The 11,615-nt window shown below is 47.6% G+C and overlaps 1 long non-coding RNA gene across 1 annotated transcript; it reads right to left on the reverse strand.

The window, feature by feature from the left end:
* Positions 1-3,056: 3,056 nt before the first annotated feature.
* Positions 3,057-7,279, reverse strand: LOC127016033 (uncharacterized). The gene is made up of 2 exons (XR_007766422.1): positions 7,190-7,279; positions 3,057-4,855 (listed from the first exon to the last, which is right to left on the reverse strand). It is a non-coding gene; the product is annotated as an uncharacterized LOC127016033 (long non-coding RNA).
* Between the last annotated feature and the right edge of the window lie 4,336 nt (positions 7,280-11,615).

Genomic DNA, 11,615 nt, shown 5'->3' on the forward strand with positions numbered 1-11,615 from the left:
GGGTCCTCGCTGAGAGGCAGTCAGCCTTGCAGCGTGAGCTACCGGGTAAAGATTACCTCCCCTTTGGAGACAGAGAGTTGTAGCTGAGGGACATTCAATTGCCTGGCTACGTTCTCAGAGCATGTTTTTCAACATGTCTTAGGAGAATTGGGGTGTAGTGCCGCTTTCCTTTCTACTCTGTCTACTACTTAACATGATTTCCTTGGAGACTAACACTCATTTTCACTCGCCTCCAAAATATGGACACATTGTCTAAAGCAGGGACCACTTCTCACCCCTCACTAAGTACTAGGCTATGAACACGGTATTATTTGGACTCTCTCTTGAATTTGTTTCTTGCAGGGTTTTAGTTTCTGCAGAAGTGGTGGAGATCATCTTCATTAGTAGACTAATGGATGAAGTGCTCCTGAAAAGCTCTTTGTATCACATTCCTCAGGGAACTTGGCAGTTTCTGGATCCTGAATGAGTTTATGTGGGAGATACATACCTAGGCGCTCAGCCCTGCCGTGGTATTCCCAGGATACAAATTTGAATATCTGGGAAACTTCAAAGCCATACAGGATAAGGCATTTGAGGAATTAATTTTTTAGGTGACAGCTAAGCAGAGACAGCCTAGTTTTTAGTATACAGTTTTTAGTCAGAAGTTTTAGTATGCTTAACTTTGACCTAACTCCCCCTTAGGTGAGTAATTTAGTTTGTTGGTTTTTTTTTTAAGTCTGTAACCACTGCTTACATTAATTTAGGCTCTATTTTTGTGGTGAGATCAATTACAGTATGGCTTGCATTTGTCCCTGGGGTCCTCCCCCCTTGCAGAGGGCTTCCCTGCTGCCCTTTTGCAGAACCTCTGTCAAATAACAGGGTTCTGCTCGGTTGGGTCTCTCTGCTGGCTGCTGTATTTGGGTTCAGAAAAATCACATCCTCTCCAGTTGCACTGTTGTGTTGTGCATAGCGATGAATGCATGCAACTGTTCGGTTTAACAGATACCTTTATTAATCTGATATCTGGAAACAGCTTCGCACGTCTCTGTAACAGATCTGCAGATAACACTTGCATGCTGATTTCAGACAGACTTGAACTGCCCTTATATCTATGCTGGTGTTCATTGTACGCTCTTGTATCAGCTATTAATAGTGTCATAATGACTAGTCTGAATAGATTTTTATCTCGTTCTTGTTTAGCCAGCTGTGAAAGGAAGCTATAGCTAGTTAGGCAAAATGAAACGAGAGTCTGTCAGAGGTGGTGCCAGCCAAAAGTCCTTACCCTCATCCTTCCCATCATCTTGCACAGAAACTTATCCTCCCCCACTCTCTTGTTGTTGCTGCGTGCCTCAGTCCTCCTCGTTACCCATATTTAAGCTCCGTTTGGTATAGTAACTGAAGTAGTATTTACGTGATATTTTGTGTTGTGCTATAAAGCCATATGCAAGTACCTACTCTAACTGTGTTCAAGTTGGGGAACTCTCAGGGTGGATCTAATTTACCCTGGGATACCTATGCCCAGAGGACATTGTAATTAAATAGGTTTGTACTAGTTGTAGCAATTTGGTTATACCAATTTCTTTTCCTAAGAAAGCAACCTGGAAAAATCTTTTTGGGCTAATCACTTCTTGTTGTTTAACCCACCATCATTCCTAGACAAAGCCTAGAGTGTAAACAGTCTGCATCTGAAGTGGTGAAGTCACTGTGTTTGATTTGAACTGGCAGTGTGCTATGAGCATGTCTTATTTTGGTTCATTCTTTCAATAATATATATTATATAATTCTTTCAATAATTGTGCATTTCTTCAATCAGTCTGCTTACTAAAAGGTTTAAGTTAATTTGGAACAAAGAATAACAAACGTTAAAAACCAAATGAGAAGGATGAATGCAGTGTTTCACATCTGGCTTTCAGTACAATCCTGTGGACACTAGCTCTCCCAAACAGTGACTTTGTCCTATTAACTCTTTACACTCACAGCCACCCATTCTTCTTCCAGCACTTGACATCCACCTTTCAATTGAAGTGGAGTATCTGAGTGCTTCTAGCCCTGACCATGCCAATGCAGCAAGGAGGGAAAGAGAAACCGTGTGATTAGAGAAATCCTTTATGTGAAAAAGAAACAGGAAGAAAATTGTGTTTTCCTGAACGTGGCTGGTTCCAGGTTTTCAATCAAACTGCTCCTTTGCAGGAGCTGGAAATGGATCTTCACAACTTGTTCTGTGAAGATGAAAGGGAAATAGAAATGCCATCTGCCCCTTGGAAGAGCAGAGAGAAAATTCACTGGGGGGCTTGCCCTTTCCTTGCCAAAGTCGTTGCAGGTAGAAGGGATCCAATTCTTTGTTAGTAGGAGGCAGCTGCTACAGCCATCATTTGTTTCTAGACCGACAACCTGATTTACTTCTTCCTCATGGTGTAAATTGATTTTTGTAGAGAAGCAACTCAAGCTCACAACTGGAATGAGACTCTGTACTGCACCTGGCTTGTAACACAGACGGCATAGCCCTCACTGAATAATGCATAATTAATAATAACATGTTCTCATTTTTAGTCATCTGCAAAGAACTGGAAGCCCCAGGGTCTGTTTTATACTGAGAAAAGTACCGATTTCACGGAGCTTGGCGAGGTGTCAGTACAAATGTAACTATTACCAATACGCCCTTACAGACAACGATAACAACAACTCAGGAGTCCACTTCTGCCAAAATTTGGGATTGCAGCTATAGGGTGGCTCACTCCCAAGAAGAATGACTCCCTGAGAGGTTGGTTTTTTTTTTCCTTTATCTTTAAAATCTAATAATTGTAGCTAAAAAAAAAAAAAAAAAAGAAGGGTAAGTAGGTATTAGACTCCTCACCTTCTTTTGTCTCTTCCTTGCTCTTTGCTGCAGTGAAGGTCCTTCTGCTCTGGACTCATTTTAGAAATTTCTGAGTTATTTAGTGCAGAGGTTTGCACTTGGAAGCAATTGATCCTGCAGTATGACTATTAATGTCCAATTAAATTTGATATACTGTGAAAATGGTTCACACTTTGACCAGGGGCATAAAGATGGATCTCTTCAACCATAACAGGGCTGTGACTGAGCAAATGAAATTGGCCCAATGGTGGCAGCATAACATAAGAAATAAAATACGAAAGTATGAAGGTTTTCCACTTCAGTACTGTTTTTAGGCTGAGTCATCACTGCCAAAGAGGTATCCTTGTTCTTTGGGGGTGGGGTTGCCTTTAAAACCAAAGCATGGCACTTATCTTGCTGTAAAATTGGAAAGAAAAACATTTTATTTCTTACTGTCAGGCAACCAGGCAAGGACCGCGCTTCGCATGAGATGGACCTTGTCTGATGGTCATCCGGTTAAGATCCTCTGCTAGGACTTCAGAGCAGGAAAGGTAACATGCATTAGGGATCTTGTTAAAAAGAGGTGTTTTCTTCGATGTGAAGGCAGAGCGGAATTTAGTGTCTGAAAGTCACTAGGTGGAGTTACTGCAGATGAATTATACAGGTATAAAATGACTGCCTTTAACAAGTAAGCTCTTTTCTAGCTTAAAAAAAAATAAAATCCCATCCTGTCGAATTTTATGGGGTTTTTTTATGTTCTGATAATTTCCTGATTACATGTTATTGCACCTTTTCTAATTTTCTCACCTGGGGCTGGGCCTGCATGTTCTTGCATTTGTCCAAAATCCAACACATCACATCCCACGTGCCCGTGGAGGCTATGCAATTGAAATAACAAGATACTGAACATTTGCAGCGGTGGGTAGTGTTATCATTGCTTGTGAAGCACTTTCCTTCTCATGTGAAAAGCAGAAAGAAAAAAACTTCATCAAGTTTGTCAAATACAGTGATTTACTGGTGGGGGCTTGCAACACCTGGGAGCAGTCTGAAGGAAGAGAGAGTTAAACATCAGTGGTTTGAAAGGGTTTTGGCAGGAGCATCTTCTCCTTTTCTATGACCCTGCGACGGGATGCGTATCTATCCCTCTTATCTTAGTGAAGCAGCTGGGCTACTGCTACCATAAATCAGGAACAAAACTAAGGGATGGTGATGGGGAAGACTTATGGCAGGGCAGCGGCGCCTGGCGAGATGGGGAGGAGACCGGGTTAAAATGAGGCGCTCAAACCTCCTGCGGGAGGGAGAGATGGGGGACACGAAGCCTGCAGCGTGGCGGCGACGGGAGGGAAGGGGCAGTGCTGATACCTGCCGGGCAAATCCTTCTCCAGGGGGTGGGAACCCCCACCCCCCGGCCTGGCATGGAGCAGGTGGGAGGTAAGCGTGGGGATGGGCTCAGGGTGGGAGCGCTGGCACTGGGGTGTTATATGACGCCCTGGACCCCACAGCCGGCTGGGCACGCCAGGAAGCAATGCCAGCCCCTGAAAGCCACTGGTGCCAGGGTGGGTCGAACCCACAGGGAGTGGCTTGCACACAACAGCCTCTCAAATGTGAGTCCTGCAATGCCTTTCTCAGTGCCATGACCTTGCCCAGATCTGATTGCAATGTCACTGAAGCCTCTGCAGAGTCCCTGGGGCTTTCTGCTCACCGGCATGGGGAACGCAATGCAGGACTCGCTGATAGTTGTTGCAATGCAGAGTTTGGGGAGCGGAGGCTTTTGCTAGCGCACAGTAATGTGGCATCTTCCATCGCAGTCATTATGAGTGGGATTTTCAGGCATTCCTCTTGATCTCCTTTTTCATCCTGATCACCTGGCTTTGGCACATGGGTGATGGTGCAGGCGAGATGCCGAAGCTGCCATAGGAACCAGGTTGCTTAAATATGCATACACAGCCTGGTTTGCCTCCCTCACTGCCTGGTTCGCTGGCATAACTGCACCGGTACCACTGGGCTTCCTCTTGCTTTAGAGCAGTCCCAATGATGCAAGGTCTGAAACATGCAAAGTAGTTTCTGAATGAGTCACCACGGAACAAAAGGGTGGCATGAGCAACCGAGAGCTCCCCCCAAGACTACGAAGGTGGTTTCAGGCCAGTGGTCGGCTTCCCACCCCTGCATGGGTGTCGTGGTTTAACCCCAGTCAGCAACTAAGCACCACGCAGCCGCTTCCCCCTCCCCTCCCAGTGGGTGAGGAGGAGGAAGCAAAGGAAAAAAAAGTAAAACTCGTGGGTTGAGATAAGAACAGTTTAATAACTAAAGTAAAATATAATACTAACAATAATAATGAAATATAATAATAATAGTAATGAAAAGGAATGCAACAAAAGAAGGAGGGGGGGAAGAAAAAAACCAGTGATGCACAATGCAATTGCTCACCACCCGCTGACCGATGCTCAGTTAGTTCCCGAACCGCGATCCGCGCCTCCCGGCCAGCTCCCCCTGTTTATATACTGGGCATGACGTTCCATGGTATGGATACCTCTTTGGCTAGTTCAGGTCAGCTGCCCCGGCTCTGCTCCCTCCCAGCTCCTTGCCCACCTGCTTGCTGGCAGAGCATGAGAAACTGAAAAGTCCTTGGCTTAAGATAAGCGCTACTTAGCAACAACTAAAACATCAGAGTGTTATCAACATCATTCTCACACTAAATCCAAAACACAGCACTGTACCAGCTACTAAAAAGAAAGTTAACTCTGTCCCAGCCGAAACCAGGACAATGGGGCAATGCAACAAGCTCCCCACGTTCCTGTATTTCAGGTAGACTAATGCTTGTTGCCCAGCTGGGGTCTCCGAGGAGCTCTCTGTTTTGGGGACCACTGGTACAGTGCACGTTCAGTCCCTAGTGCCGGCCGTGAGGGCTAGGGGCTACGGACAACCAGCCTGGAGGAAGCCCAGGGGACCCGCGCATCCCTCCTCCATCCCTCCTGCAGGGAGATCTCACTTCAGGGTGCCGCCCCCTTCCTCAGCAGCTGCTTCTTGAGAAACATCATTACGTTTTCCCTCTCTCTGTCTTAGAAACATTTAAAACAGCACAAAATTTACCTGAACACAGATGTAGCCACAGTATAGGGCAAAGGAGTATTTTTGCTAACTAACGATGAAAACGTGGGCTAACATCTCTGCTCACTGTGGGACTAGCTGCATGCTTTTAGATGCCTGTTCAGATGTTGGTGGGCAGCCAAGCAAGGACTGTTTGTGGTGCCATCTCCCAGATCTGGAATCAGTGCACTCCAGCACTTTGTGCACCTGCCTTTTGCCATGCATAGGTCTCAGTCTTCCTCGCCCTTTAGGAAAGCTTAGGAAAAGAAAATAGAAAAGCCCCCACAAAAACCAAAAATCAGATTAGGGATGCTCAGTGGGCCATTTCTAAAGGACCTGCCCATGAAATGTCTCACTTGCCACATCTGACAGTGCCTACACAACTGCAAAAAGCTGAAAGCCTCCCTGCAAAAACCAGCCTGGGACAAAAAGTGGACATCCAGTGGTTCCTGGGCCACCCGCCTTGCGGAAGCCAGGCACAGTGTCACCACAGCAGTGAGGGCGTGAGATGCCAGCAACAGATGGCTGATCATCACGGACATCGCCACGCAGAGGTGGTGTCCCGCAGGGAGCATTCACGCCAGGATGTACCCCCGTGGCGGTGGTGCATGGTTGCAGCCTGGCTGTAGAGGTTTCCCCTGTGACCTGCAGTACCTTTCCCACCACATCCTTTCCCCTTCCATTTAGAAATAGTTGGTCATTTGTTTGCTGTTATCTGTAGGGGATGTAGCGGACCTGCAATAGAAACAGCTCCTCCCAAACACCACATTTCCCACTCCTTTCCTGAGACTTCAGGCAGCCTTGTATGGAGCGTAAAGGAGATGCCACAGCCGTGAGCATCTTGCAGCCCCCAAATCTGCATGGATAAAAGCACCGCCGCTGCCTCTTGCAGCATTGTGCACCCTATCTCCTGCAACCACCTGAAACATTCCCTGATATATTCCAGCCCCAGCCACTGCAACAGTGACAAAATAGCACAGTGACAGCATTAGGCAGTGCACGGTCACTGTGTGAAACCAGCATCTTGCTCAGCAGCCTTTGCTTTTCTTCAGAAATGCTGCCCTTCCCTTCTCCAGAGATCTGCACTCAGCTTTGCCTGAGCTGGACCCGTAACATCAGCCGTGTCTCCAGCAAGGAGCACTTCTTACCATATATCTAGCCATCATCATTTTTTTGGGGAGTATCATTTTCTCCTCTTAAATAAGAGCAAAAGCATTCAGCAGTAACTGGATCAATCTCTGACTTGCATTTCCTCTAGGACTTGCCATTGCCTTACAGGGATTTACATACCCATCAGTGCTTTCAGGCCTCGCAGGTCCCTGTTGCATTACAGGAGAGCTGTTTTTGTCGAAGTGTCTGGGAATCATCCCTGCCTGAGTAACAGCATTATATGGGCTGAATCAGGGGGTCTCAAACAGAACAGCAAAAGTTCCTACATCCCTAAGCTCATCAGCCAAAAAATCAAATGTTGGGGCATTTGCATGTCATTGTTGCTTACCTATTTTATCTACTTAGCCTACTCTAATGAGCTAACTAGGCTCATTTAATCCTCAGCATTCACTAATCCCAATTAGAGATGGGCCTGAACCAGGACCTGGGTCCCAATTAGGAGATAACAAGATCTTGGCAACCTCCTGCCTCCAGCGGTTGCTGCAGCTGATTGTGGTGTGTGGGAGTGCAGGACCCCCCCCGAAACAGCAAGGAAATGCCAGACCCACACCACCTCTGCCCTCACGTTCTACGGACAGCTGAGAAGCAGATCAGGACCTAAATGCGCCGTTTGCTTTGCAATGGTGTGCATATACCTCGTGTGCCATGCCCTCCCAAAAAATGAGGGGGAGCTGGTTTTTGCACCCATCTGTATCAAACCATCTGTAGTGGCCAGGGGAGCCCCTGGCTGTTAAAGCTCTTGTGTCTCGTCATCCTTTTTAGCTGCTTCTTGTTGTCCTGGTTTTGGCTAGGACAGAGTTAATTTTCTTCCTAGTAGCTGGTATAGTGCAGTGTTTTGGATTTAGTAGGAAAATAATGTTGATAACACACTGATGTTTTTAGTTGTTGCTAAGTAGTGTTTATACTAAGTCAAGGATTTCTCAGCTTCTCATGCCCAGCCAGCAAGAAGGCTGGAGGGGCACAAGAAGCTGGGAGGGGACACAGCCAGGACAGCTGACCCAAACTGGCCAAAGGGATATTCCATACCATGTGACATCATGCCCAGTATATAAACTGGGGGGAGTTGGTCAGGAGGGGCAGATTGCGGCTCAGGAACTAACTGGGCATTGGTTGGTGAGTGGTGAGCAATTGCATTGTGCATCACTTGCTTTGTATAGTCTTTTAGTATTACTATTGACATATTATCATTATTTTTCATTCCTTTCTGTCCTATTAAACTGTCTTTATCTCAACCCATGAGGTTCTTTTTTCCTGATTCTCTCCCCCATCCCACTGGGTGGGGGGAGTGAGCTAGCGTCTGCGTGGTGCTTAGCTGCCGGCTGCGGTTAAACCATGCCACTTGTCCCCTTGGCTCATTCTGAGCATGGCATGGTGACAAACCCATGTACATGCTGTAGCCACTATTCACAAGTACCCGTAACAATAAATTATGCCCAGATGAAAAAGCGTGCTTGTTCTGTGACAGCCATGGTCACCCAGACAGGCCTCAGGACTTGTTTCTGACTTGGCCATTGAAATTGGGCTGCTCGTATCTGCTTTGCTCCTGCATCCGCAAGAGAGGGACAGTGGTGTGCAGGGAGCCTGCAGGCACTTCGGCACATCCCCATGAACATCAAACCCAAGAGTCCAGCATTGCTTGCACCCAAGCTGCAGAGCTGAAGGATGAGGTATTAGCAGTCTCCTCTGGATCACGCACCATCGGTGTGGTTTCTCTCAGCACAGGGTCGCACTGAGAAACCTGATCAGCACTTGCCTCTGGTGTTGTTTTCAAAGACCCACGTCTTCCACCTGGGACTGTACCTGGCCTCCATCTCCCCGTGTAGTAGGGAAGGGTTTTACCTTCTGTAGTCCTGGCGCCATTGGTGAGACGCGCTGCTTTCTCCCATGGGGAGGCAAAAGGCTCCTGGTAAATTGTGTGGGCAAGAGGCTCCGCATGGGGCTCCTACAGCCTTTTCCTAATCCTGCTCTTCTTTCCCCAGCCAGGGATCTCTGACCCCGCCAAGATGTGGTTGCTCAGGTTGCCAGCTCCTCTCACTGGAAGCTAATAGCTAGCTCACTGAGCAAAGAAAATCTAATTTGGCATCAAAAAGCAAACAGCCCAATTCTGTTCTCTCATCTTTTTTTCCCTGCTGGTGCAGTACATCAGGCTTTTCGCTGATTTATACCTTGGATGCAAGAAGAGTTTCAGACCCAAGGTTATTCTCTTGTCAGGTGAGGACATTGGCGACATGTCCTGACTGTAACACAGGATGAAAGGGTTTATGAACTGGGGACGTTCACAAAGGGAGCATTCAAGTCCGTATGGCGATGCTGTGGTCAGCAGTGGGCAGCGGTGGGCCGAGGACCTGGCTGCCCGGGGAATGAGGCTCCTTCTGGCAAGCCTCTTTGATGAATTGCTCGTAAAAGCCTGATGCCACCTTATGATTTTTTTTTCCTTCAAGAGGACCGCTAGAAAATGAAATTATTGTAGTTTCCTTTGCTGTAGCAGAACTTAAAGGGGATATTAACTCGCGAGCTGATCCACTGCTTGCTGAAGTTGGTGGCACCTTTTCTGCCAGCTTCAGTGAGTGCTGGAATCGGCTTTCTATCAAAGGCAACTTTGATTTTCTGTGGTTGTGTGAGCCTTTCCTCCTGTTTCTCTGTGGGGAATAGCTTCGGGAGGCTTCAGAGCTCAGATGAAATATTTGCTGTAGCTGGTCCTCGGCTTCTTTTTCTCCTTGCATCATGACTGCTCCTCTCTTTTACAGTTGGCAGCTGTAATCACTGCTGGCCTCCTCCTGCTCTACATCCCACTGTGCTACCAGGACTTCCATTTCCACGTGGCTCACGTGTACGCTCACCTGGGGTACCCCAACGCCCAGCACATCCTAGGACAGAGGTATTTGCAAGGTAACATTTCTCCAAGCTGTGGCTAACTTGCTGCCAGAGTAAGTACAGGTATAAGCCAGAAGCATAAACATGGCTCTGTGCTATGCGGTACACCACCACACTGCTGGATTTTGGACACTGTATTTTATGTCCTATGACTTTGCTACCTTGTCTCACACCCAGGAGCTGGCGTGGAAAAAAATGAGGACATGGCCATGCGCTGGTTCAGGTGAGGTGCAAAAAAACTCCAACTCCTGCTGTGGGAAATTGCCCTCTCCTGGGGAAAGGCTGCCATGGTGTGGAAGGATGAAAAAGAGCTGGCAGTGCTTTGAGGGGAGAGCTGCACCGAGCTGTCCTGCGCCGAGCTGTCCGGCACTGGTGGGAGGGAGGTGCACGGGGTGGCAGTGGGGAGACCCAGAGCTCCCGACTTCTCGCTGTGGGTCAGATGCTTCGCTCTGCTTTCCCCACCTGCTATTGCTATTTTTTAAATCAGTGGGAGGCAAGTAAGTATCTCGACAACAAGAGTGCAGAGGGATGCTGGCACTGCTGTACAGCCTTTTGGGGAGGTTCGAGCCACAGGTGGGCAGCGGGAAAAATGCACAGGCACAGGAGTGGAGAGGGCCAGGAAGCTGCTGAGGCAACGGAAAATCAAGTTACGGCAGCGTATTTATTTCCTGCTCTCGGCACACGCTCCCAAGAAGTTTCTGCCACATAAGCGAGGCAGCCATGCCCGGCGTGCACATTTGCTGCGGTACCTGCAGTGGTTACACCCGCGGTGGGAGCCTGGGCTGCATCCCTTGAAACCCTCCTGCTCCTGCTGAGAAACGGGAAGGATGAAGGATGGGAAAGTTACTGTGCTACCCAAAAAGCAAGGGGAGAGAGGGGGCGCATTGGATGTTTCCTCTGTGTCCGCTCAAGGCGTAGAAGAGCATCAAGCTGCAGGACTTTTAGGGCTGAAATAACTGTGCCTGTGACAGCAGGGGTTGTGAAACAAGAAGGCATCTTAAAGGACATCTGTACTTAGAGAAATGCTGAAGCCTTGGTGCCTTTCTGAATAAGGATGTTTCCCAAATCAGGGCCTGAAAATTTTAAAGGGGTCACATTTCAGGACACTGATGTATACATACCCTTTTCCTTCTTTGCTCTTACCTCACTTTAAAACATTCAAACTCAGGTTTTCTTCTTCTGTAGTTTCTCTTACCACTTTCTTTGCTTCTCTCTTCCCCCCTGTAGGCAGGCTGCGAGGCAGGGCCATCCCCACTCCTCCTTCAACCTGGCGGTGGGGGCACTCAGAAACATGACCGTGGCACTTGAAGAAGGGTAACCTGAGCTATTCCTCTTCCTTTCCATTACAGCTGCATTCCCAGCTCCTTCTGGGGAGGAAGGGAGCCTGGTGCTGTAGATACTCCACACATGAAGCTACTCCAGCATTTCTAATGCCCTCTCCTTGTATTGTCAGTAATGCAGGCCTACCTGTAGCAAGAAAACTGAAAAACCCAGTTAGACCAACAAGATTTTAAAAATTAGGTGACATGGTACCTCAAATGCCTGTGGTCTCATTATATATGTATTTCCATCAGTGATTTCCCAGTCAAGGCAAGGGACAAGACCCATACTGGTATAGACAGAGCTATTGAAGCAACGTGAATTTTCTGCTCCAAAGACCTGCCTTTCTTTT

The sequence above is a fragment of the Gymnogyps californianus genome, chromosome 4 (assembly GCF_018139145.2).
Source record: "Gymnogyps californianus isolate 813 chromosome 4, ASM1813914v2, whole genome shotgun sequence".
NCBI lineage: Eukaryota > Metazoa > Chordata > Aves > Accipitriformes > Cathartidae > Gymnogyps > Gymnogyps californianus.